The sequence below is a fragment of the Aquarana catesbeiana genome, linkage group LG07, assembly GCF_042186555.1.
Source record: "Aquarana catesbeiana isolate 2022-GZ linkage group LG07, ASM4218655v1, whole genome shotgun sequence".
Taxonomy (NCBI): Eukaryota; Metazoa; Chordata; class Amphibia; order Anura; family Ranidae; genus Aquarana; species Aquarana catesbeiana.
This window is the reverse complement of record NC_133330.1, coordinates 266,815,663-266,841,188: the sequence shown is the minus strand read 5'-3', so window position 1 is coordinate 266,841,188 and position 25,526 is coordinate 266,815,663. Positions and strand designations below refer to the sequence as shown.

The following is a 25,526-nucleotide window of genomic DNA, read 5'->3' as shown; positions in this document are numbered from 1 at the left end:
CATACATATAGTTGCATAGTTGGTAACGTTGAAAAAAGACACAAGTCCCTCCAGTCCAACCTGTCGGTGTGATTTTATGTTAATGGTACATTGTATACCCCTGTATGTTGTGGTCGCTTAGGTGCCCATCTGATTTAGTTTTTTAAAATTATCGATGCTCCCCGCTGAAACCACTGCATGTGGAAGAGAATTACACATCCTTACCGCTCTTACAGTAAAGAACTCTCTACACAGTTTAAGGTTAAACCACTTTTCTTCTAATTTTTTATAACAGTATTTTAATGAATACATGGCACTGAACTGATGTGAGTGAGAGGTGCCCCTTACAGCTATCAGCCCTATAGTTCCAGCTATGCCCGCCAAAACACCTAAACTCTGTTCTGCCCCAGGTAAACAATCGGGCAAGAGGTCATCATCCAATTCAGTTTCCACAGGTTTCATTCAGCAATATTTGGCCAACGCACGTGGCGACCAGGCCCGAACCTCAAGAACAAGCGCATCTCCTTTTTCTCACTCTGCTTCTGTACAGGAGAGCTCCCTGGCCTCCTCATATTGCTCAGACCTTATGGATGATCCTGGATCCCCTGCTGGTTCCAAAATGTCTACGATAATGAGCGGTCACAAGAAAGGACTCGCAGGTATGTTTCACAGTTTGGAGAAATCCATTAAAAAGGAAATAACTGCTGTTAGAACTGATATGTCACACATCCTGGTCAGAGTAGAGGAAACGGAGCAACGGCAGGACACACACGCCCTAGCCATTAAAGAACTGCAGGACACTGTTACCCAGTTGGCATTTGCGCATCGGGCCTCTCTATACAAGCTCAAGGACCTCGAGAACCGTAATCGTAGAAATAATATAAGTGTCAGAGGTCTGCAGGAAGCAACTGGAGATAATGACCTTGAACCATCCATACGAGGCATTTTCAATACCATCCTGGGTAACTCTGTCACTGAACCACTGCTCTTTGACCATGTGCATTGTGCCCTAAGACCCCGTAATGCTAATTCAGACCAGCCCAGGGATGTTATTTGTCGCTTGCATTACTTTGAGGATAAAAATGCCATCATGATGAAGATGCGGGGCTTACCTAACATAGACTTTGACGGGGCAGTCATCACCATATTTCCAGACCTCTCCAAGGATACTCTTAACCGCCGTAGAGCCCTTAAGCCGCTCCTTGATCACCTGCGTTCGGGATAACATACAGATGGGGCTTTCCAGCCTGCCTGATTGCCACAAAAAATGGCCGATCTCATACATTAAGATTTCCGGAGGAACTTTCAACCTTCTTGCAGGATCTTAATCTCCCGTCCATGGAGCTCCCAGGCTGGCAGGACCCAATCCCCAAATTTTCGAACCCAGTTGATCCACTTTGGAGAAAAACCCCTTCAAAGAAAAGACGAACCTCTCTCCCAGGCTCTGCACAAAAGCATGTTTGAATTGTGCATTCTTTTACCCATGCCAATTCTACTAATGTAGAAACTCATTCTCCTACAGGTTATTTCTACAAAGTCAGATTTTGGCTGTAGTTTTTTCTATTTTTGCCTGACTATACTTGGCCAAAGTTGACCTGCCACTGGATTGACCACTGTTCTCTTTTTCCTTTTTTCATTTGTTATTTGGTTCTTGTACCAGTTTGGTCTACTCATATGTCTCCTTGTAAGATATATATTGTTTAAGTTGATCCTGCATACATAATCTTCGTATTTAACTGGAACTAATTAATTACTTATAGTTATAAGTTATTTGTTTTTCACAGGCCATGTGCTGTCGGGGAGCACTTTCCTCACTACCCCTCCCCTATAGCATAACCTTGTTCCCCTTTCCTTCTGGGGTTAGCGAGGGCGAGCGACCTTACAGTTGTTCTATTCAATCCCTGCCCAGGGACTTGGATAGCCTCTCGCTCTCTCTTTCCCCAATGGGACCACTGCAGATTTCTGCGTGTTATTCATATGTTTCCCACAAGCTCATTAATTCACATATGTGATTCCTATATGTGTTCATCCTCTTCTTCTTTTCTTTTTTTCTCTCTCCAAATAATCTTCCTCTCTCCCCCCCTCCCCTCCCCCCCTCCTGTTGGCATACATGGAAGTGTAGGCTAAGGGATCCCACTTTTCTATCATAATGGCTATGTTAAAGATTACATCATACAATGTTAGGGGTCTTAATGTCGCCGCTAAGCGACACCAAATATTTTGTGAACTAAAACAAGCCGCATGTTCCATTGTTTTTCTTCAAGAAACACATTTAACCCACACGACACCTGTTAAATTGACCTCACCCCACTTTCCGCAGTGGTATTACAGCTTATCAGACACCAATAAAGCTAAGGGAGTGGCCATTGGGTTTAGCAGAAGTGTTTCCTTTCACTTATCTGATATGTTAGCAGATGATCACGGTCGCTTTCTCTTCCTTAGGGGCTCTCAATGTACTCTTGCAAATGTATATTGTCCAAACCAAAATCAGCCTACTTTTCTCTCACAAATCCTAACTAAACTAACACACTTCGCCAAGGGTCTTACTATTCTAGTGGGGGACATAAACATGGCATTAGACCCAACAATGGATACGTCTCTAATATTTCTTTCAAAAGCCTGAAATTAATGGATGTTTGGCGCCTCCTCCATCCCAAGGAGAAGGATTTCTCACATTTTTCCACAACACACCAATCTTATTCCAGAATAGACAACATGTTCCTAGATCATTTTCATCTCCCCCTCCTACAGTCTACTCACATAGGCACCGCATCTGTCTCAGACCACGCACCTGTGTCAATGACGTTAACCATGTCTTCCTTAACACGACGTACTTACAACTGGAAACTTAATGATTCCCTTCTTTCTAATGAAGCTGAGGTTTCCATGTTATCCTCTTATTTGTCACAATACTTTAAGGAAAACAAGCCCTCTGACACCTCTCCCTCCATTGTTTGGGAAGCTCATAAGGCTACTATTAGAGGATGTTTCATTGAGCTTGGTGCCAGGAAAAAAAAGGGAGCATGGTCAACAAATTAATCAGGTTCTACAACAAATAGCGGTTCTTGACAAACAGCACAAACTCTCTCTGCATGTTGAGCACCTCCAATACCTTACACTTAAACAAGAGGAATTAAAATCCCTTCTCAATTTAGACACTAAGAGAAAATTCCAGCGACTATCACAGAAATTTTATGAGTGGGGGAACAAACCAAGTAAACTGTTGGCTAGATCATTAAAAGCTAAACAATCGCAGTTATTTATTCCAAAAATCAAACTTTCAACAGGAGAGCTTGCGCATGCAACTCCAGACATTGCTAATGCCTTTAGAGAGTACTATGCGGACCTTTACAATGTTAAAAACGATTTATCCTCTCTGCCTCTGAAAGAGAGAAGAAGCCGCATGCTCTCCTACTTGAAAGACGCCAACTTACCTAAATTGCCTATATCTGTCCTTAAAGAAATGGAAGAGGATTTCTCGGTTGAGGAATTCCAGGCTGCATTGAAATCTTCCCCATCTGGTAAAGCTCCCGGACCTGATGGGTTCACTATTTTATACTATAAAACATTCAGCGACATCTTGCTCCTTCGCCTCACTGCTTATGCAAACTCAGTCTCTCACTCTTCAGGCCTACGCCCAGAATCCCTCTCAACTCATATCACTGTCATTCCTAAACCTGGTAAGGACCCCACAATCTGTAACAGTTTTAGGCCAATATCATTAATAAATATTGATATTAAATTATTTGCTAAAGTAATGGCAAATCGCTTGCTCCCCCTGCTACCCAGTTGGATCTCCACAGACCAGTCAGGTTTCATACCCAATAGAGAAGCAAAAGATAACTCCCTTCGATCAATCTCCCTAATCCAATATGTTCAGAGATGTGCCCAGCCCACCCTACTCCTCTCTACTGACGCGGAAAAAGCTTTTGATAGGGTGGACTGGGACTATCTTAAGATGACCTTATGACACTTTGGACTGGGACCTAAGATGTTTCATCGTATCTCATCCCTTTACTCTAACCCTACAGCACAAATTAGAATTAATGGGACGTTGAGTGACCCTTTCGTCTTACATAATGGAACCAGGCAGGGTTGTCCCCTCTCCTCTTTGCCATTACCTTAGAACCCTTCCTAGATACAATTAGGAATAATGAATATTTGTAATTCACGGCATACAAATAGGCAAAAGCTTCCATAAATACGCAGCTTATGCTGATGACATACTATTTTTTATTCAACAGCCATGCATTTCAATTCCTAACTTAATGTCTGCATTTTCCGCCTTTCAAACAATTTCTAACTTTAAAATAAATCTATCCAAATCTGAAATTTTAAACATTAATATCCCCAAGTCCGAGGCACTTTCCCTTAAACCCCTTTTTCCCTTTAAGTGGAAACCGAAATGCATGAAATACCTAGGTGTTTATCTTACTCCTTATCCCCACTCTCTTTTTCGGCATAATTTTATCCCCTTGCTAAATAGGATTAGGGATGACTTACGAAAATGGTCCAGCCTCTCGCACACCTGGTTAGGGAAAGTAAATATCATTAAAATGAATATACTTCCTCGCATCCTCTTCATCTTTCAAATGCTCCCATTAGGTGTGCCTGTGGGGTTCTTCACTATTTTACAAACCATGATTTCCCAATTTATTTGGAGGAATAGTCATTCCAGAATATCTAGAGAGCTATTGTTTCGCTCCAAATGCTCTGGGGGACTGGCACTTCCTAATTTTAAGGCATACTATCAAGCGGTTGTATTGTCCAGATTACCTGATTGGAAATATGCTTTCAATTCGAAATTATGGGTTCAACTTGAATATTTTTTAAGTGGCGTTGATCTCTCAATAGTTCCCTGGATACCCTTGCAGGATTCTTGCAGGAATCTTGCTCGAACTACTTCAGCACTCACCATATCCTCTTTGCATATATGGTATGCCCTACACAAAAAATTCTCATGGAGTTATGATTCTCCTTTATTACCTCTCCTCAACCATAAATATTTTTTACCGAGTTTATTGGACCCTAGCTTTAAATCATGGGGATCGTAAGAGCCTCTTCAATTGCATCATGTTCTCCGTGGCAATGCACTTAAACCTTTACATGTGATCCTTGCTCCTAAATCTGCCACGTTTCTTGATAACTGGAGATACCATCAGTTACAACGCTTCTTAAGTTCCCTCCCTCAATCGCTTAGAGGTATACAAGATTTAAATGGCATAGAAGAAATATTTCATCCAAAAGACCCCCCTCTACATGGTATTTCTCTATTCTACAAAGATCTTATTGCTCTTCAAAATCCCGACTTTCCACCTTTCCTTACTAAATGGGAACTAGATCTGGGCTCCTCCCTCACAGACAACCAAAAAGATAAGATCCTACAATTAGCCCATACCTCCTCCTTGGTCTCAAAAATGGCAGAAGTTAACTATAAACTGCTTACCAGGTGGCATTACACCCCAGCTAGACTACACCAAATGTTCCCCGCCAGTTCCCCATTATGCTGGAGGAACTGTGGGAACAAAGCTACCCATGTACACGTCTGGTGGTTTTGCCCAATCATTCAACCATTTTGGGATGCCATTCTCAGTCTGATTGTACAGATTTCGGATGTCAATATACCCAATGACCCATGGACTATCCTCTTCCATGCTACTAAAACCCCCTTAAGTTTATATAAACGTTCACTCGTTCCTCATCTACTGAACACCGCCAAAGCTTTCATTCCTACTTTATGGGGTCAGCCAACAATCCCTTCTATAAAAATCTGGCTACAAAATGTGGATGAAGTGCATCTCATGGAAAGTATTTCCCACAATATTAGAGGTACTTCCAAGAATCACTCGTTAACCTGGGCATCTTGGATAAAATTTCAATCCACCTCCTCCTATAAAGACCTTATAATGCAAACCCCTTAAGCCTATCAATTAAGCATAGCCATCTAAATTTCAATAATACAACATTTTTCAATGTATTAACATGCATGCCAACAACCCCCTCCCTCCCCTCCCAACATCCTTTCCCATACCATATCTACTTTCCGCTTTCTCTCATCTATTTTCTTTCCTATCATCTAATTTTCCCAATTCCTTCTTCACTGTTCTTTCTTCTTTATTTCTCCCTTCTATTTAAAGCAATGTTTTCTCTTATTTATGTTTTGATTCAAGTGTTCACATAGAAAGAAGCCTTTGGCTATTTAGTATTCACATTTGCACTTTTTTCTCCTTTATGTATCTTCAGAGACATTTATTGGTTTATTGGCTTATAGACATCTGCTGTAATCTGTGAGCACTGGAACCTATGTTGTTTTATCTCCAAGAATGTATCTATTTTTTTTTTTTGATATAACTACATCTCTGTTCTACTTTTCTTTAATAAAAATGTATTAAACAAAAAAAAAAAAGCTAGGGAGATGTTCAGGATCCCCTTGTAAGCGCAAGCGAAATGAGTGTGCCAGGTGACTAGATCCCACTTGAATCCGATGTCACGCTCCCAACTCAGCATATATGTCATTTCTCCCGTGGTTCAGCTAAGGCTGAGTAAATAAGGGAGATTCCCCCTCTCATGTCCATGGCCGAAGAACACCACTGTTCATAAGGGGTGATAGTAAGGGGGAGCGGTTCTTGTGAGGAGATCGAATGTAGGAAATGACTTATCTGGTGGAAGCAGAATTTTTCTGAAGGGGGTATTTCTAATTTGGAAGTACAGTGGGTCATTTTGAAGGGGCCATTACAATTAAAAAAGGCCCTTATTGAGCCACCACTGAAACGCCTTTATGTCCATCCCAGGTGAGAATAGGGGGTTGTTAAAGATGTGTGCTAGGGGGTGCCACTTGGATGTTATGGTGTTCAGTTTATGTAAAGAGTCACATAGTGCGAATGAGTGCGAGAGGGTAGGAGAGAGGATTGGAGGCCTAGATTTGGGGGGCGCCAGAAAAGATAGTCAATAGTAAAGTTAGGTATAGCTTGTCTTTCCATCTCTATCCATTCAGGTTTAGGACCTCTAGAGTAAATGGCTGATATTCGGCTAAGATGTGCTGCCTGGTAGTACCACCAGAGATTGGGCAGTCCTAAACCTCCTTTTTTTCTAGGCCTGAAGAGGGTCTTTTTAGGAAGTCTGTGGTTTGATTTACCCCAGGTAAATTGGATTATCAATGATTGTAGATTATGGATATGTAGTTTGGGGACAGGTATAGGAAGAGATCGAAAAAGATATAATATCCGTGGGAGGAGGGTAATTTTGACGGCATTTATTCGCCTTAGCCAGGACCATTTATGTAGTGACCATTGTTCAAGATCAGACTTGAGCTTTCTTAACATAGGTGGGTAGTTATATTTATATAATTGGTCTATGTGGGGAGTTAAATGGATGCCTAGGTATGGAATGGAGGTCGTGCTCCAGGTAAAGGGGAAATGGTTCCGTAAACTAACTACCAAGGACGGAGGGATAGAGATGTTGAGGGCAACAGATTTAGACATATTAACTAGCAGGCCCGAGATCTGTCCAAAATTTTTAAGGAGTGTTAGGACGTTAAGAGTGGAGATGAGAGAAGATGTGATGAAGAGGAGGACGTCGTCCGCGAAAAGAGCACATCTATGCGTTGACTGGCCACATTTGACACCATGAATGTCTTGGTGATTTCTAGTAGCAATTGCTAAAGTTTCTATACCTATGGCAAAAAGGAGGGGGGATAGTGGACATCCCTGTCTCGTTCCTTTGGTAATGGGGAAGGGATCTGAGAGGTGACCCTGGATTCTGATCTGGGCCTTGGGCTGGGAATACAGGGCTGCGAGAAGATTGATGAAGTGTGAGCCAAAACCCCATCTCTCTAAAATGCTAAATAAATATGGCCATGTGACAGTGTCAAAGGCCTTTTGGAGATCTATGGATAAAAGATAGCCTTCTTGAGCTGGATTGCCATGCCAGTTTAATTTCAACAAGGAAATGATGTCCACCACCCTCCTTATCTGATCCGGGCCCTGCCTCCCTGGTATGAAGCCTACTTGGTCTTTATGTACATATGTACATCCTATGAAGGAACCTAGTCTGTTGGAGAGAATTTTCGTCATAATTTTTAAGTCATTGTTGATTAGAGATATAGGTCTGTAATTGCTTACTTGGCTCTGGTCCTTGTCCGGTTTGGGGATGACCGAGATGTAGGCTAAATTGGCTGCTGCGTCTAAGGGAACCGGACCAGATAAGGAGACAACACCTCGCCAAAGGTCTTATAGTACTGTGTCGAGAAACCATTAGGGGCCAGGGCCAAACCTCTTTTGATGTCTTTTATGACCTCTTTGACTTCCTCTGCAGAAATAGGGGCTTCCATTAAGGAGCGATGTGAGTCAGAGATTTTGGGGGAGGGACACTATCAAGAAAAGAACTGAGTGTGTGTGTATTGTTGGGATTAGGACTTGAGTATAGGTTTGAGTAGAATGAGTGGAATGCTTCCAGTATAAGTTTGGGGTTTTGGGTTAGAGAACTGGACATTGATATAATTTTGGGCAGGGCTTGAATTCTATGTTTAGGTGAGAGTTTTGATGCGAGATGGGGTCCAAATTTGTCGGAGTGAAGATAGAATCTACCACTCACCCATCTTAAATGTTTTTCTGCACTAGAAGTGAGGGCCGTGTTTAGTTCAATCCCAGCTGCGTCTAACTGAGCCAGAGAGGAGGGTGAGGGGTGTTTTTTGTATGACTTACATATGGATTGGAAGTTCTTTTGTAGGTTTTTAAGATCTCTTTGTTTTTCACATTTTAAGCGTGATGCTAATTGTAATGAGTTACCCCTTACCACTGCCTTATGGGCTCCCCATAATGAGCTTTGGGAGATATCTGGTGTATCGTTAATGTGGAAGTATTTCTTAATATCTCTTTTGATCATAGTGCAGTGTACCGGGTTAGTGAGGAGTGCTTCATTAAGGCACCACTGTGAGGGGCTCGCTTGGTTTAGGAAGCCAATAATTTTAATTGAAACTATGGAGTGGTCCGACCAGGGGACTTCGCTTATAGAAGCCTGAGATGCTAATTGGATGTCTGAAGTAGGTAGAAAGATATGATCTATACGAGCATAAGTTCTATGGGGAGCCGAGAAGTGAGTATAGTCTCTAGCACTGGGATGTAATTCCCTCCACGTGTCTATCATACCTAGTGAGTGTAAGAGCCGAGCAATACGGAGGCTCTGCTTGGGGGGTCGTTTGAGTTTGGAATTGCCTCGTGCCAATTTGTCAAGAATGTGATCAAAAGCAACATTTGAATCTCCTCCCATGATCACCTTGCCTTCCAGGTGAGGGGAAAGAAAAGTTAGCATGGAAGAGAAAAAGGAGGCCTGGCCTATATTTGGGGCATAATACAAAATGATGGAGAATAGTGTCCCATTTATATGTCCTTTTACTAGTATGTACCTTCCTTCACTGTCCTTGATAGTTTGGGAAAGATTAAAGGGGGTGCATTTGGATATGAGGATGGTGGCTACTCTTTTTTTTATCATCCGCGTTGGCTAGGAAGAAGGTGGGGTAATTATGGTGCATGAAGGATGGATTAAAGCACTTCGGGAAGTGGATCTCCTGGATAAGAATGACATCAAGCCCCTTCGAGTGGTAGTGAAATGAAAGGCCTTATGCCTAACAAAAATACCCCTACCATTTCACAAGAAAAGTGGCAAAAATGTTAAAAATGACAAGAGACAGTTTTTGACAATTCCTTTATTTAAAGTCTTCTTCTTTTCCATCTTCTTTCTTCTATCTTCTTTCTTCTATGTTCCTTCGGTTTCTTCCTCCATCTTCTTCTTTCTCTGGTTCTTCCTCCGATCCTCTGCTTCTTGCTCCGGTGTTCTCATCCGGCATCTTCCTCCGCGGCGTCTTCTTCCCTTTTTTGTTCTCAGGCCGCTCCACATCCATGATTGGAGGCTTCCGCTGTGTGATGCTTCTCGTCTTCTGATACTTCTTAAATAATGGAGGGCGGGGCCACCCGGTGACCCAGACCCCCTCTGACGCACGGGGACTAGATGGGGACTTCACTGTGGCATTACGTAATGGGTGACCCCGCCCCCTCTGACGTCACGGGGGAATGCCACAGGGAAGTCCCCGTCAAGTCCCTGTGCGTCAGAGGGGGGTGGGGTCACCGGGTGGCCCCGCCCTCCGTTATTTAAGAGGTGTCAGGTGACGAGAAGCATCACACAGCGGGAGCCTCCCATCATGGATTCGGAGCGGCCCGAGAACGAAGAAGGGAAGAAGACGCCACGGAGGAAGATGCTGGATGAGAACACCACACCGGAGCAAGAAGCAGAGGATCGGAGGAAGAACCAGAGAAAGAAGAAGATGGAGGAAGAAACTGAAGGAACATAGAAGAAAGAAGATAGAAGAAAGAAGATGGAAAAGAAGAAGACTTTGAATAAAGGAATTGTCAAAAACTGTCTCTTGTCATTTTTAACATTTTTGACACTTTTTTTGTGAAATGGTAGGGGTACTTTTGTACCCCCTTACCATTTCACACAGGGAGGGGGGCTGGGATCTGGGGTCCCCTTGTTAAAGGGGGCTTCCAGATTCCGATAAGCCCCCCGCCCGCAGACCCCCACAACCACCGGACAAGGGTTGTGGGGATGAGGCCCTTGTCCCCATCAACATGGGGACAAGGTGCTTTGGGGGGACCCCAAAGCACCCTCCCAATGTTGAGGGCATGTGGCCTGGTATGGTTTAGGAGGGGGGGCGCTCTCTCGCCCCCCCCTCTTTTCCTGCGGCCTGCCAGGTTGCGTCCTCGTAAAAGGGTCTGGTATGGATTTTTGGGGAGAACCCACGCCATTTTTTTTTTAAATTTTGGCTGGGGTTCCCTTTAATATCCGTACCAGACCTGAAGGGCCTGGTATGGAATTTAGGGGGACCCCCCACGCCATTTTTTTTTTTTAATTTTGGTTCGGTGTTTCCCTGTGGGGAAATCCCATGCTGTTTTTATCAATGAACTTTTATGTGTATTGTCGGACCGACAATTCATTAATAGCAGCGAGTAGTTTTAAATTACTTTTTTTCCTTTGAAATGTAATTTTGCTATCAGACTGTTCTAAACACAGGAAGCATGCGCCCCTTTACAGGCATACTATAGACACCCCCCAGGAACTAAATTTAAAGGAATATTACACTTTTATTGTTTAACTTTAAGCATTATTAAAATCACTGCTCCCAAAAAAACGTCCGTTTTTAAAACTTTTTTTTGGCATTGATCCATGTCCCATGGGGCAGGACCCAGGTCCCCAAAGGCTTTTTATGACAATAACTTGCATATAAGCCTTTAAAATTAGCACTTTTGATTATTCATGTTCGAGTCCCATAGACTTTAACGGTGTTCGTGCGTTCGAACAAACTTTTTGCCTGTTCGCATGTTCTGGTACGAACCAAACAGGGGGGTGTTCGGCTCATCCCTACTGCTAATGATACTGTTTTCATTACTATAATCTTGTATATAGTCCCTTATCATCCCCTTCAAGAGCTTGCATACTATTGATGTTAGGCTAACTGGTCTGTAGTTCCCAAGGATATATCTTGGCCCTTTTTTAAATATTGGTGCTACATTGGCTTTTCTCCAATCAGCTGGTACCATTCCAGTGAGTAGACAGTCCATAAAAATTAGGAACCATGGTCTGGTTATCACCTGACTGAGTTCCTTAAGTACCCTCGGGTGCAAGCCATCTGGTCCCGGTGACTTATGTTAAGTTTTTCAAGTCTACTTCTAATGTTATCCTCTGTTATCAAAGAGGGTGCTTCCTGTGATGTGTTATGAAGATAAACATTGCAGACTTGGTTATGGAATCCCCCGTTTCCCTTGTGAAGACTGAGGAGAAGAATACATTCAGAACCTCCGCCATCTCTCCATCTTTTGTAACCAGATTCCCTTCATCATCCTTTATGGGGCCAATATGTTCTGACCTCCCTTTCTTACTATTTATATACTTAAAGAATTTCTTGTTTTTTTTTTTACTCTCCTCCGTTACTATATGTGCTTTTTGTGATCTATCTTAGCTGCCTTAATTGCACCCTTACATTTCTTGTTGCATTCTTTGTAAGGTTGGAACGCTAATGATGACCCCTCAGCCTTGTAATTTTTGAAGGCCTTCTCCTTTGCTTTTAAATACATTTTTTACATTAGAGTTAAGCCACCCAGGACTTTTGTTAGCTCTTTTAAATGTATTTCCCATTGGGATGCACTGGCCAATGCCTTTATTTCATTTGCTCTTAAAGCACACCCATTTCTCCTCCGTATTCTTTGTACCCAGGATTTTATCTCATTTAATATATTCTGTCAAAAAGCGCGGTTTAGGGAAGTTGGCTCTTTTGAAATTCATTATCTTTGTATTACCCTTGAGTTTCCTATTTCTGTGATTTATGCTAAAACAAATTGACCTGTGGTCGCTGTTTCTTAAATTGCCCCGTATTTCCACATCCAAGATTAGGTCTGTATTGTTAGTAATCAGTAGGTCTAGTAATGCAATTTTTCTTGTTGGTGCATTCATCTGACCCATTAAATTGTCCTGCATAATATTTAGGAAATGACAAGCCTTGGTCAAATGCATGGTTTCTTCCGCCCAGTCTATGTCTGGATAATTAAAACCCCCCATTATAATGATACTTCCCATCCTTGCCGCCATTCCAAACTGTGATAGAAGGTCTGCCTCCCCCTCCTCCCTCTGGTTAGGGGGACTATGCCATACTCCCAGCATTACTTTCCTCTTAGTTTCCTCCCTTTGAAGCTCTACCTATAAGGATTCCACCTCCTCCCCTGCTACATTAGTGATGTCGTCCCTCATATTCACTTGCACTTCATTTTTGATATACAGACATACCTCTCCCCCTTTTTTACCCTCCCTGTCTCTGCAAAATAGGTAATACCCTTGAATGATTGCCAGCCATTCATTAGTGCTGTTGAACCAAGTCTCTGTAATTCCTACAAAATTGAAATCCTTCTCATACAACAGCAGCTCTAGTTCTCCCATCATGTCAGCCAGACTCCTAACATTAGTGAACAAGCCTCATAGTTTTGTCCGGTCACATGCTATCTCCTTGTTGGTTGTTCTGAACCTGGATTATGGATTTGTTAATTTATTTACTTACCTTGAGTTTAGGTACTCCAGTCATCCTACCACGAATGCCCCCAATACTACCCTCTGAAATGTGTTCCTTTCTGGCTATCTCTACATCTAGACCCTCCCCCAACGCCTAGTTTAAAGTGAATGTAAACCCAATGTCATCCTTTCTAAACTACTACCATAGGGCTTATCTATAAGGATATACATGCCTCCTGCATGTATCTTTACCTGTCCAATGTCTCCCCTCTGTCTGTTATTAGACCCGAAAAACTGCATATTCTGTGGGTGGGTCTATTGTCTGGAGCTCGGTGGGTGGAGTCGTGATGTCAGTAGACCCTCCGCCCACCTCTACACTCCCCTTGTCAATATGCATTTCTCCTCTGTATTTCTAACACTGAACTTCTGCTATGATCTCTAACATCCAGTGAAAAGACAGGAAAGTAACCACATGACTTCAGCATGCCAAATCATGCTGAGGTGTGGAACAGCCAATCCTTGCAGAGCTGCTGAAGAAAGGAGTGGGAGGGAATTAAAAAATACTGCATGTCTTAGGCTGGTGCACGAGATATGTAAATCACCCGTCACTCACAGCAAGGGGGAGTATTTGACAAAGTTTTTTTCTCTTTGTCAAGATTTATCTCACTGAACAATAAAAGAGGATTGCTCAGAGATGGATTAACTCTGTGTGGCAAGACTGGGCTTAAATGATAGGAAATCTTATACACTACAGTATGATATAAAAAAAAAAAAAAAAATTTGGTTTACATCCACTTTAACCACTTCAGCCCCGGACCATTATGCTGCCTAAGGACCAGAGGACTTTTTCCAATTTGGCACTGAGGCGCTTTAACTGCTAATTGCGCGGTCATGCAATGCTGTACCCAAACGAAATTTGCGTCCTTTTCTTCCCACAAATAGAGCTTTCTTTTGATGGTATTTGATCCCCTCTGCCGTTTTTAATTTTTTGCGCTATAAACGGAAAAAGACCGAAAATTTTGAAAAAAAAATTATATTGTCTACTGTTTGTAATAAAAAAAATCCAATAAACTCAATTTTAGTCATACATTTAGGCCAAAATGTATTCGGCCACATGTCTTTGGTAAAAAAAAGTCAATAAGCGTATATGCGTATATTTATTGGTTTGCGCAAAAGTTATAGCGTCTACAAACTAGGGTACATTTTCTGGAATTTACACAGCTTTTAGTTTATGACTGCCTATGTCATTTCTTGAGGTGCTAAAATGGCAGGGCAGTACAAAACCCCCCCAAATGACCCCATTTTGGAAAGTAGACACCCCAAGGAAATTGCTGAGAGGCATGTTGAACCCATTGAATATTTATTTTTTTGTCCCAAGTGATTGAATAATGACGAAAAAAAAATATTTACAAAAAGTTGTCACTAAATGATATATTGCTCACACAGGCCATTTTGGAAAGTAGACACCCCAAGCTATTTGCTGAGAGGCATGTTGAGTCCATGGAATATTTTATATTTTGACACAAGTTGTGGGAAAGTAACAATTTTTTTTTTTTTTTTACAAAGTTGTCACTAAATGATATATTGCTCAAACATGCCATGGGCATATGTGGAATTACACCCCAAAATACATTCTGCTGCTTCTCCTGAGTACGGGGATACCACATGTTTAGGACTTTTTGGGAGCCTAGCCGCGTACGGGGCCCCAAAAACCAAGCACCGCCTTCAGGATTTCTAAGGGCGTAAATTTTTGATTTCACTCCTCACTACCTATCACAGTTTTGAAGGCCATAAAATGCCCAGATGGCGCAAAACCCCCCCAAATGACCCCATTTTGTAAAGTAGACACCCCAAGCTATTTGCTGAGAGGCATGTTGAGTCCATGGAATATTTTATATTTTGACACAAGTTGCGGGAAAGTGACACATTTTTTTTTTTGCACAAAGTTGTCACTAAATGATATATTGCTCACACAGGCCATGGGCATATGTGGAATTGCACCCCAAAATACATTTAGCTGCTTCTCCTGAGTATGGGGATACCTCTCTCATTTGTTTTTGAAAATGAAGAAAGACAAGAAAACAAGAACAAGAAACATTTTTTTCTTTTTTCAATTTTCAAAACTTTGTGACAAAAAGTGAGGTCTGCAAAATACTCACTATACCTCTCAGCAAATAGCTTGGGGTGTCTACTTTCCAAAATGGGGTCATTTGGGAGGGTTTTGTGCCACTTGGGCATTCCATGGCCTCCGAAACTGTGATAGGCAGTGATAGGCAGTGAAGAGTGAAATCAAAAATTTACGCCCTTAGAAAGCCTGAAGGCGGTGCTTGGTTTTTGGGGTCCCGTACGCGGCTAGACTCCCAAAAAGTCTCACACATGTGGTATCCCCGTACTCAGGAGAAGCAACAGAATGTATTTTGGGGTGTAATTTCACATATGGCATGTTTGAGCAATATATCATTTAGTGACAACTTTGTGCAAAAAAAAAAAAATTAATAAAAATTTGTCTCTTTCCCGCAACTTGTGTCACAATATAAAATATTCCATGGACTCGACATGACTCTCAGCAAATAGCTTGGGGTGTCTACTTTCCAAAATGGGGTCATTTGTGGGGGTTTTGAACTGTCCTGGCATTTTATGCACAACATTTAGAAGCTTTTGTCACAGATCACCCACTCTTCTAACCACTTGAAGAAAAGCCCTTTCTGAAACTTTTTGTTTACATGAAAAAAATATTTTTTTTGCAAGAAAATTACTTTGAACCCCCAAACATTATATATTTTTTTAAAGCAAATGCCCTACAGATTAAAATGGTGGGTGTTTCATTTTTTTTTCACACAGTATTTGCGCAGCGATTTTTCAAACGCATTTTTTGGGAAAAAAACACACTTTTTTAAATTTTAATGCACTAAAACACACTATATTGCCCAAATGTTTGATAAAATAAAAAAGATGATCTTAGGCTGAGTACATGGATACCAAACATGACATGCTTTAAAATTGCGCACAAACGTGCAGTGGCGACAAACTAAATACATTTTTAAAAGCCTTTAAAAGCCTTTACAGGTTACCACTTTAGATTTACAGAGGAGGTCTACTGCTAAAATTACTGCCCTCGATCTGACGTTCACGGTGACACCTCACATGCATGGTGCAATTGCTGTTTACATTTGACTCCAGACCGACGCTTGCGTTCGCCTTTGCGCGAGAGCAGGGGGGGGCAGGGGTGCTTTTTTCTTTTTTTTTTCTTTATTATTTTTTTGCTTTTTTATCTTATTTTTAAACTGTTCCTTTCATTTTTTTTTTTAATCATTTTTATTGTTATCTCAGGGAATGTAAATATCCCCTATGATAGCAATAGGTAGTGACAGGTACTCTTTTTTGAAAAAATTGGGGTCTATTAGACCCTAGATCTCTTCTCTGCCCTCAAAGCATCTGACCACACCAAGATCGGTGTGATAAAATGCTTTCCCAATTTCCCAATGGCGCTGTTTACATCCGGCGAAATCTAAGTCATAAAATGCTCGTAGCTTCCGGTTTCTTAGGCCATTGAGATGTTTGGAGCCACTCTGGTCTCTGATCAGCTCTATGGTCAGCTGGCTGAATCACCGGCTGCATCCTCAGGTTCCCTGTTGAGACAGGAGAGCCAGAGAAAAACACGGAAGACAGGGGGGGGGGGCATTCCCTCCCACTGCTTGTAAAAGCAATCTAGAGGCTAATTAGCCACTAGGATTGCTTTTACATGAAAGCTGACTGCTGGCTGAAAAGAATGATATCAAGATGATACCTAAACCTGCAGGCATCATTCTGGTATAACCACTCAAAGTCGTGAATGGTGTACTTGAAGACAAAAAAATGGTTAACAATAAAACACATTAAACGGTAAAGTATAAAAAATTGCATACCTGAAAAGCAAACATGATAAAACATAACAACAATAAAACGTTGCAGAATAGAATACAGTAAAAAAGAGCAGAACAATAGAGAGAGAATAGAGAGAGAGAGAACAATAAAACGACAACTATTTTTTTATTTTATATATATATTTTTTTTTTTTTACACTTTTTTTTGTAACTAACTTTTATAACTGTAACCGGTTCCAGGTTTGGGTCTCTCAAAATGCATCTCCCAAGATGCAAATGGCATCTTGGGAGACCCTGTGAAAGTGTGCCTAGTCTGTGCAATGCTGTACCCTATGCTAATACTCAACTAGTAAATGGTAGCGTTCAAAACATTCACCAATGCAAAGACCAGGACAGGAGGGACAATAATAGCGGGTGTCACGCCTATATCTGCGCTTGCTGCAGACACGACATCTTTTTTGGGGGGGTTCGCTGGGTAGGGGTACTCATGAGGACATAAAAATGCCTCTCATGCAGCCAACTGCATTTGGTTGGGGATGTGAATGGGGGAAGTACGGGTGCTGCAGAAGTGGTGGGTTCCCAATTAGGATTGGCGAATGCAGCAGAAAGGGCACTATGGGCATGACGGGCCTGTTTGTCTTCTTCTTGGTGGCAGCGGGACACTACTTGTGCTTGCCACCTCTCCAGCTTGAACTGCACTTATGGGACTCGCCACGTCACTAAGTGTTACTGCAGTGCTGGTTTGACTACGACCGGGGTGTACTAGGCCACTGGTGCTTGCCAGTTCACCAAAACGCTACCAAAAAAACTGTTAGCGATCGCAGGGATCAGGCCTGACTCTGCGAACGCTGCAGTTATGCGTTTAGTGTATTGTAAGTGACAGTGATCAATCGATACTGCACTTGGGTGGGCTGGGCTGGGCCGGGCGGAGGGGCAAAACGCAGGTGCTAGCAGGTATCTGGGCTGATCCCACTAACACTGTGTTTTTGGGAACCCTAAACTGCTGGGGACGCTAGTATAGATCTGATCAGATCAGATATTGATCCGATCAGATACTATACCACTAAGGGAGGTGTACGGTGCGTGCGTGGGTGTTAGCGGTACTGGCACTAACCTGACGCTGCCTGGGGCTGGTGCTTGCCAGTTCACCAAAATGCTACCAAAAAAACTGTTAGCGATCGCAGGGATCAGGCCTGACTCTGCGAACGCTGCAGTTATGCGTTTAGTGTTTTGTAAGTGACAGTGATCGATCAATACTGCACTTGGGTGGGCTGGGCTGGGCTGGGCGGGCGGAGGGGCAAAACGCAGGTGCTAGCAGGTATCTGGGCTGATCCCGCTAACGCTGCGTTTTTGGGAACCCTAAACTGCTGGGGACGCTAGTATAGATCTGATCGGATCAGATATTGATCCGTTCAGATACTATACCACTAAGGGAGGCGTATGCTGCGTGCGTGGGTGTTAGCGGTACTGGCGCTAATCTGCCGCTGCCTGGGGCGACGCATATCACCGCCGGGACGATCAGGGGGCTAAACCTTTATTCGGTAATAAACGGCGGGTGCCCTGACACTATAAAAAATAAACGAACTAACCAGCGTCACCCGTAACGGTTATACGGTGATCAGTGGTGAAAGGGTTAACTAGGGGGCAATCGAGGGGTTAAAACATTTATTAGATAGTATATGGGGGTCCCTGTAGCTATAAAACGCTGACGGCGAACCTAAATATTTACGTCCCTAACTAGCGTCACCAGTGACACTAATACAGCGATCAGAAAAATTATTGCTTAGTGACACTGGCGACAGGGGGTGATCAAGGGGTTAAAACTTTATTAGGGGGGGTTAGGGGGGTACCCTAGACCTAAGGGGGGCTAACACTCACTGCCCTAACACACTAACTGTCTAACTGTCACAAACTGACACCATGCAGTAATCAAAAAAAAAAACTGCTTGGTGTCAGTGTGACGGGGGGGTGATTGGGGGGGGATCGGGGGGTAAAGGGGGGTGTAATGTGTGCCTGGCATGTTCTACTGTGTGTTTGTGTGTGTTTGGTGCACTCACATTCCAGTCTTCTCTCCTCGGCGCCGGAACGGAAACTGCCGAGCCGAGGAGAGATGACATCACATCCCCTGCCTCTGTGTACTACACAGAGACAGGGAAAGAATCTCATTGGCTGGGAACGATCGCGAGGGGGGGCCACGATCAGATGGTCTCCCCTTCATCTCTGATCGCTCCCAGACCAAAGGCGACCGCCGCTGGCACCGGGGGGGGGGGTCCGGTCAGACCCCCCACCCACGGGCAGGCAAGGACATATATGTATGTCCTTTTGCCTGCCCGTGCCACTCTGCCGACGTACATCGTCGTGCGGCGGTCGTCAAGTGGTTAAAAGCCCCTCTAACTTTTCGGCCATCTTCTCTCCCAGACGAACTGCACCCTCCCCATTTAGGTGCCGGACCGTTGCTGCTAAACTACTGAGAAGTCGGCCCAGTTCTCCAAGAACCTGAACCCCTCATTTCTACACCAGCTCCTCAGCCACTTGTTAACTTACCTAATCTCCCGTTGCCTCTCTGGTGTGGTTCGAGGTGCCGGTACTATTAATGAGAATACTACCTTTAGGTCCTATTCCTCAATTTAGCTCTTAAGGCCCTAAAATCGTTTTTTAAGACACTTCATCTTCCTCTGACTTTGTCATTGGTGCCAACGTGCACCATGACAGCTGGGTCTTCCCCAGCCACTCCCAATAATCTGTCCATCAGATCCATGACATGTTGAAACAGAGCGCCCAGTAAAGAACATACAGTTTGTCGCTTCATGTCTTTGTGACAGATTGCTCTCTCTGTCCTTCTGAGAATTGAGTCCCCTACCACCAGAATCTGTCTTTCCTTATCCTCGGCTTTGCCCCCGCCCTCACTAGAAGAGTTTCTCCCCTGGCAGCTAGGGGCATCACTCTGCTCCAGCAACGCTGGTCCCTGACTGGCTTCACATATGTCACGCAACGGGGCATATTTATTGGGATGTTCCAGCCCAAGATCGGCCTCCCTGACTCTTTCCCCTCTACCCTTCCTGACTGTCACCCATCTACTCTGCTCTGGTGCTTGCACTTCTTTGTCTCCACCTGCCTCTGTGCTGGCCCCTGCTGACACCTGCCGGGTACAATCCCAACTCTCCTTTAGTATGGAGAGTCTCCTCAGTGTTGACAGTTGCTTCCCTAGATTCAGAACCTGGGCTTCCAGGGAAACAATGATCTTACATTTTGCGCAGCTGTAGTCGCCCTTGGTCGGATGATCAAGGAACGCATACATGCCACAAGATGTACAGCGAGTCGCATCTCCATACCCACTGGGCATCGTACCCACTAATTTATTGGGGACTGGGACATTTACTCTGTCCAATTAACTAACAACTAGCTTCCTGACTCTAATACTGAACAATACACTGGCACTCACAATACACTGGCACTCACAGCACATGGGCACTCACAGTACTCGGGCACCCAGAGTACTCGAGCATTCACAGTACTCGTGGAACTCACAGTACACGGGCACTCACAGAGCACAGGCACTCATACAATTGTTGCTTTTATAAAACTGCTTGATACTGTGTGGGGGATTTTTTTTGTTGTTAATCAAATCATTTATAGAAACAAATATCTTACCTATCTAAGGTAACATTAGTGCTGAGGAGCTGGCACTATGTGAGGTCTATTGATGATTCTCATGCACTGTGATAGTCTTCAGATTGATATCGGTGTTCCTGTGGAGCACCTTGGATCCTGCACCCAATCTGTACATGGGCCTTTTACTTCTGCCTAAATCGAAATTAAGACTCCCTTTTGGTGATAAAATGTATGTAAACCCAAAAAGAAATTTTTATATTGTATTATATTTCAGCTCACCAGTCCTTAGATGTGGTGACTGCATTTGTTTTTATTTCCCAGGTTTTTTTCCTTTTATTTTCATCTGGTGCTCCTTCCATTAGTACACTTCCTGTTCTAAAGTGATGATTCTTTCCTACTATACTGCATATATGGGGAGCAGGGTTATCACTTTGTGCTGCTTGCTGCTGATCTAGACAACATAACACTTCCCCCTCACCTTGCCTCCTTAGCATAGAGGGGAGATGTTCTGTAGTCCAAAAAGTTTCAGTGCAGCAGAGGCAGGGTACACAGGAAGATACACACTCACTGGATTTTTAGTGGACGAACAGGTATTATTCTATGCTTGCCGCATTTGTAAAGATGCAAATCATGGAGAAATGTGAATATATTTGAGAGAGATACTAAATATCGTTTTCTTTTTTATTTTGCACACTTATAGAAACATAGAAAACGTGACAGCAGAAAAAAAAAACAAGTGGTCCTTTGAGTCTTTTTTCTTTTTTAACCACTTGCTGTCCGCGCTTTAGCTGAATGACGGCCACCGCGAGGACCTGAATTTCCTGGAGGCCGTCATATGCAGTCACAGTGCCCATTAGTGCCACCTATCAATGCCCATGAGTGCCACCTATCAATGCCCACCAGTGGTGCCAATCAGTGCCACCTAGCAGTGCTGTTTATCAGTGTAACCAACCAGTGCCGATCAGTGCCCATTACTGCCACCCATCAGTGCCCATCACTGCCACCCATCAGTGCCCATCACTGCTACCTATCGGTGCCCATCAGTGCCGCCTCATCAGCGTACATAAATGAAGGAAAACCTGTTTGCAAAATTTTATAACAAAATATAAAAAAATATAATATATTTTTTTTTTTTTAAATTCAGTCTTTTTACATTTTTTTAACAAAAAATAAAAACCACAGAGGTGATAAAATACCACCAAAAGAAAGCTCTATTTGTGGGAAATAAATGATAAAAATTTCATTTGGGTACAGTGTTGTATGACCGCGCAATTGTCATTCAAAATGCATCAGCGCTGAAAGCTGAAAATTGGTCTGGACAGGAGAGGGGTTTAAGTGCCCAGTAAGCAAGTGGTTAAACATATTTTGTATTTTTTTTTTTTTTCTCATACACTTTTGTTGAGAAAAATAAAATACCCTCCTTTCCCTGGTTGGATAATATACATTGCTGGAATTTTAATAAACTTGTTTTCTGAAGAAATAGATGTCTCTTTAACAACAACAATTGTATATTGAATGTAAGAATCTGGGTCATTATAATGGACTGGAGTACTTCCAGTGTTCTAATTTTTTTTTCCAATAAAAGTTTTTATTTTATGTTCAAAAATAAAGTCATTGTACAATCGGAATAACATTTGTACATGTACTTGAGCATAATAAATTAAACTGTAAATATAAGAAATTGCATCATTAGAGTTGTCAATAACGCTTGTCTCAACATGAGAAACATATATAGTGCCTAATCTTAGCTAAAATGTGTTGTGACGATCAACCGATCATTATACATCAATAACATCATTTCGAAATTCTCTAAATAGACATTTATAGCTCAAGAGAGCAAAGTAAAAAGGAGAGAGAAAGGGTGTCGACCCCGAGAGGGTGACACATTGGGAAGGAAGAAAAGATTGAAAAAAGTAAGGAGAAAACATTAGTAAGTCAGGGTCTTACGTTTGACAATTTTCATGTTTGTATCAAAGAATCAAATGATGAGGAATATTTTAAGATGATCCAGGGTTGCCATGTGTCATTGAAATTTTTGATTTTGTCGTGAGCTATTGTCCTGATCTCTTCCATTTTGTAGAGAAGGTGTACCTCTTCTAGCCATTCTTTTTGTCGAAGAGGCGGTGGTATTTCTCCAGTGTCTGGGTATCACCGCCTTTGCGGCTGTGAATAGGAATCTCGTCAGTGATTTTTTATATCTTTTCATTGAGCAATTGGTGACATGCAATAAGCAGCATGCTGCGTTTAGGTGGATCTTTGTGTCAGTAATTTGTTTCCTGTAATCGCGTGCTAATCGCACATTTGTTGGCTAACACACATGCCTGTAGCCATTGGTCCTTGGTAAAGGACACATTTAAAGCTGTTTCCCAGAACATTTTATGTCTGTTGGGTTCCTGAAGGCAGGAGATCATTAACCAGGTGTAGGTTAAAGGAAATGTTTTTCGTGGATGTGTTAGCCATGAAGCAGACAGTCTCAAATGGCGTTCAAGGTCTTGTAAAGTGTTTATGTCTCTGGGGACTCAGGATGTAGTCATGTATTTGATGGTATACCCAATGATTTAAAGATGGCAAGTCCAATTCCGTTTGTAACATTGAAATTGGTTTGACTTTGCTGCCTGCAAGACATTGGGGGTTATTTACGAAAGGCAAATCCACTTTGCACTGCAAGTTCACTTGTAAGTGCAGTCGCTATAAATCTAAGGGGTAGATCTGAAAATAGTGGAAGCTCTGCTGATTTTATCATCTAATCATGTGCAAGCTAAAATGCTGTTTTTTATTTTCCTTTCATGCCCCCCTTGGATATACAGTGATTGCACTTCCAAGTGCACTTGCAGTGCAAAGTGGATTTTCTTTTAGTAAATAACCCCATTGTGTGACCAATAGTGGTGAGTTTCTATTGGTAAATGGCTGAGCTATTCTGCACATACCTGGTAGAAAATCTGGGTTAGTGGTCAGTGGTGTTAGTGGACCTGGGGATGTGGTTAAGTCAGATATACGGATCACTGTTTGTAGATTTTTAAGTGTCGCCCCTATAAGAGGGTGTTGTTTTAGTTGTTTAGCGCATAAATCCCATGGAATCCATGGTGAGTATGACACAGGTATGGGGCCCATGGTATTTTCTAATGTCACCCAATCTTTTTTATCCGCATGGCATGTCCAGTCTATAATTCTAGTGAGGAGTGTGGTTAGGTAGTAATTTTTAAAGTTAGGAAATCCCATGCCTCCACTTTGTTTGTCTCTGGTGAGTAATGATAAACTTATACACGGTTTTTTGGATGCCCAGAGAAAGTTTCTGAGCAAGGCGTGTAGTGAGCGTAAGAAGTTCGTAGGTAATAAGATAGGAATGGTTTGGAAAAAAATACAGGATTCTAGGCAAGATTGTCATTTTAATGATGGCTGCTCTGCCAAACCATGAGAAATATTTTAGCGACCATTTCTCAAGGTCCTTAGCTATGGCTTGTAAAAGTGATAGGAAATTTGTTTGTACATTGAGTCTAGGTTTGGTGTCAATTGAATCCCTAAACATTTAAGGGAGACTGTTTCCCATTTAAATTTACAGTTATTTTGTGTGTTGTGTTTTGTGTCTTCCCGAAGTGTCAAATTCAGTGCTTCTGATTTTTTATAGTTGATCTATCTTGATAGTTGTTCAATACGTAACTATAATGAGTAAATACGTTGCATAGATTGGGCATGGTAATATGTGGTTGGGTTATGAAAAATAAAAGGTCATCGGCATATGCCACGCATTTGTAGGTTTTGCCTCCTACCTGAAAGCCATGTAAGGATGGTGAAGCATTTGCTGTGCGGATCAATGGCTCCAGTGTGAGGATGAACAACAGGGGTGAAAGAGGACACCCCTGTCGTGTCCTGTTCTGGATTTTTACTGTGTCTGACAAAGTCCCATTAACTTTAATTTGTGCTGTCGGGTTGTGATATATAGTCTTAATCCAGGCTAGCATGTGAAAAATGGGAGTTTGGGACTTTAAATGAGGCCCACGGACAACAGGAGGTGAATAAAAAATGGTGTTTATTGATCATGGGACCTGTATCAAACCATATCACCAATATAGACCACATGTAAAAGAAGAACATTGTAATAAATGTCATTCAATATACCTATGCACATATGTATGAGCACATGCAAAAAGCATCAAGAGTACATCAATATGTCAAACTAGAGGCCACATGGTAGTCACAAGTGATCGATGGATACATACAATGATAAATACATATACATACACATAAAAGCAGCATAGGGCAATAATAGCAAAAATGTGTGAACCCGTAATTGATTGAAGGGAGATGTTCTGAGTTGATGGTGAGATGCGAGCATGTATCTGCGTAACAAAATGACCGACGCGTTTCGTGTAAATCACTCATCAAGGGCACAATGCTCAAACATATCTATAAAATGTAGTAAAGTAAACAATTAATATATATGCAACCGATGAAAATGTAATCGATACGTGTAAATTTATTGTGTAGGGCTGAAAAATATGTGTAATCCCTACCTGAAGGATTAGTCAAGCTCCATGTGTCTATTAAGGTAAGTGAGGCTAGAAGTGTTTTGATTTTGCGTAATTTTTTGTAAGGTAGACTGGACTTGCCATCCGATGTGTCTTGTAAGGGGTTCAATGCCGTATTGAAATCCCCCCCAAGCACAATACAGCCAGAGGCAAAACTCATTAGTTTGCTGTCCTTTGCTGTGTGGTGTTCCTGCCCAATGCCCTTTAAGGAATAGATACCTCCATTCCATGTCTGCCTGTTGCTGGGTGATGACGATGTCAGCGTTTTTATGTAGTAGGATGGATACTCCCTTCAATTTGGACGTGGGATTTGTCGCATGAAAAGCATGTGGGTAGTGTTTGTCATGTAGTCTAGGTACAGTACCTGTTTTGAAGTGAGTCTCCTGGAGAAATACCACGGCTGATTTTGTCTTGTGTACCAGATTCACTTCTCTGGTGTATTTAAACCCTTGACATTATGAGAGACACCAAAAGAATGTCTATCAAGCAAAGAGTA

The 25,526-nt window shown here is 42.4% G+C and overlaps 1 protein-coding gene across 8 annotated transcripts in view; it reads left to right on the top strand.

Moving 5' to 3' along the window:
• Positions 1-25,526, top strand: part of LOC141103571 (uncharacterized) — a 142,709-nt gene that overhangs the window by 17,639 nt on the left and 99,544 nt on the right. The gene's annotated exons all lie outside the window — the stretch shown is intronic.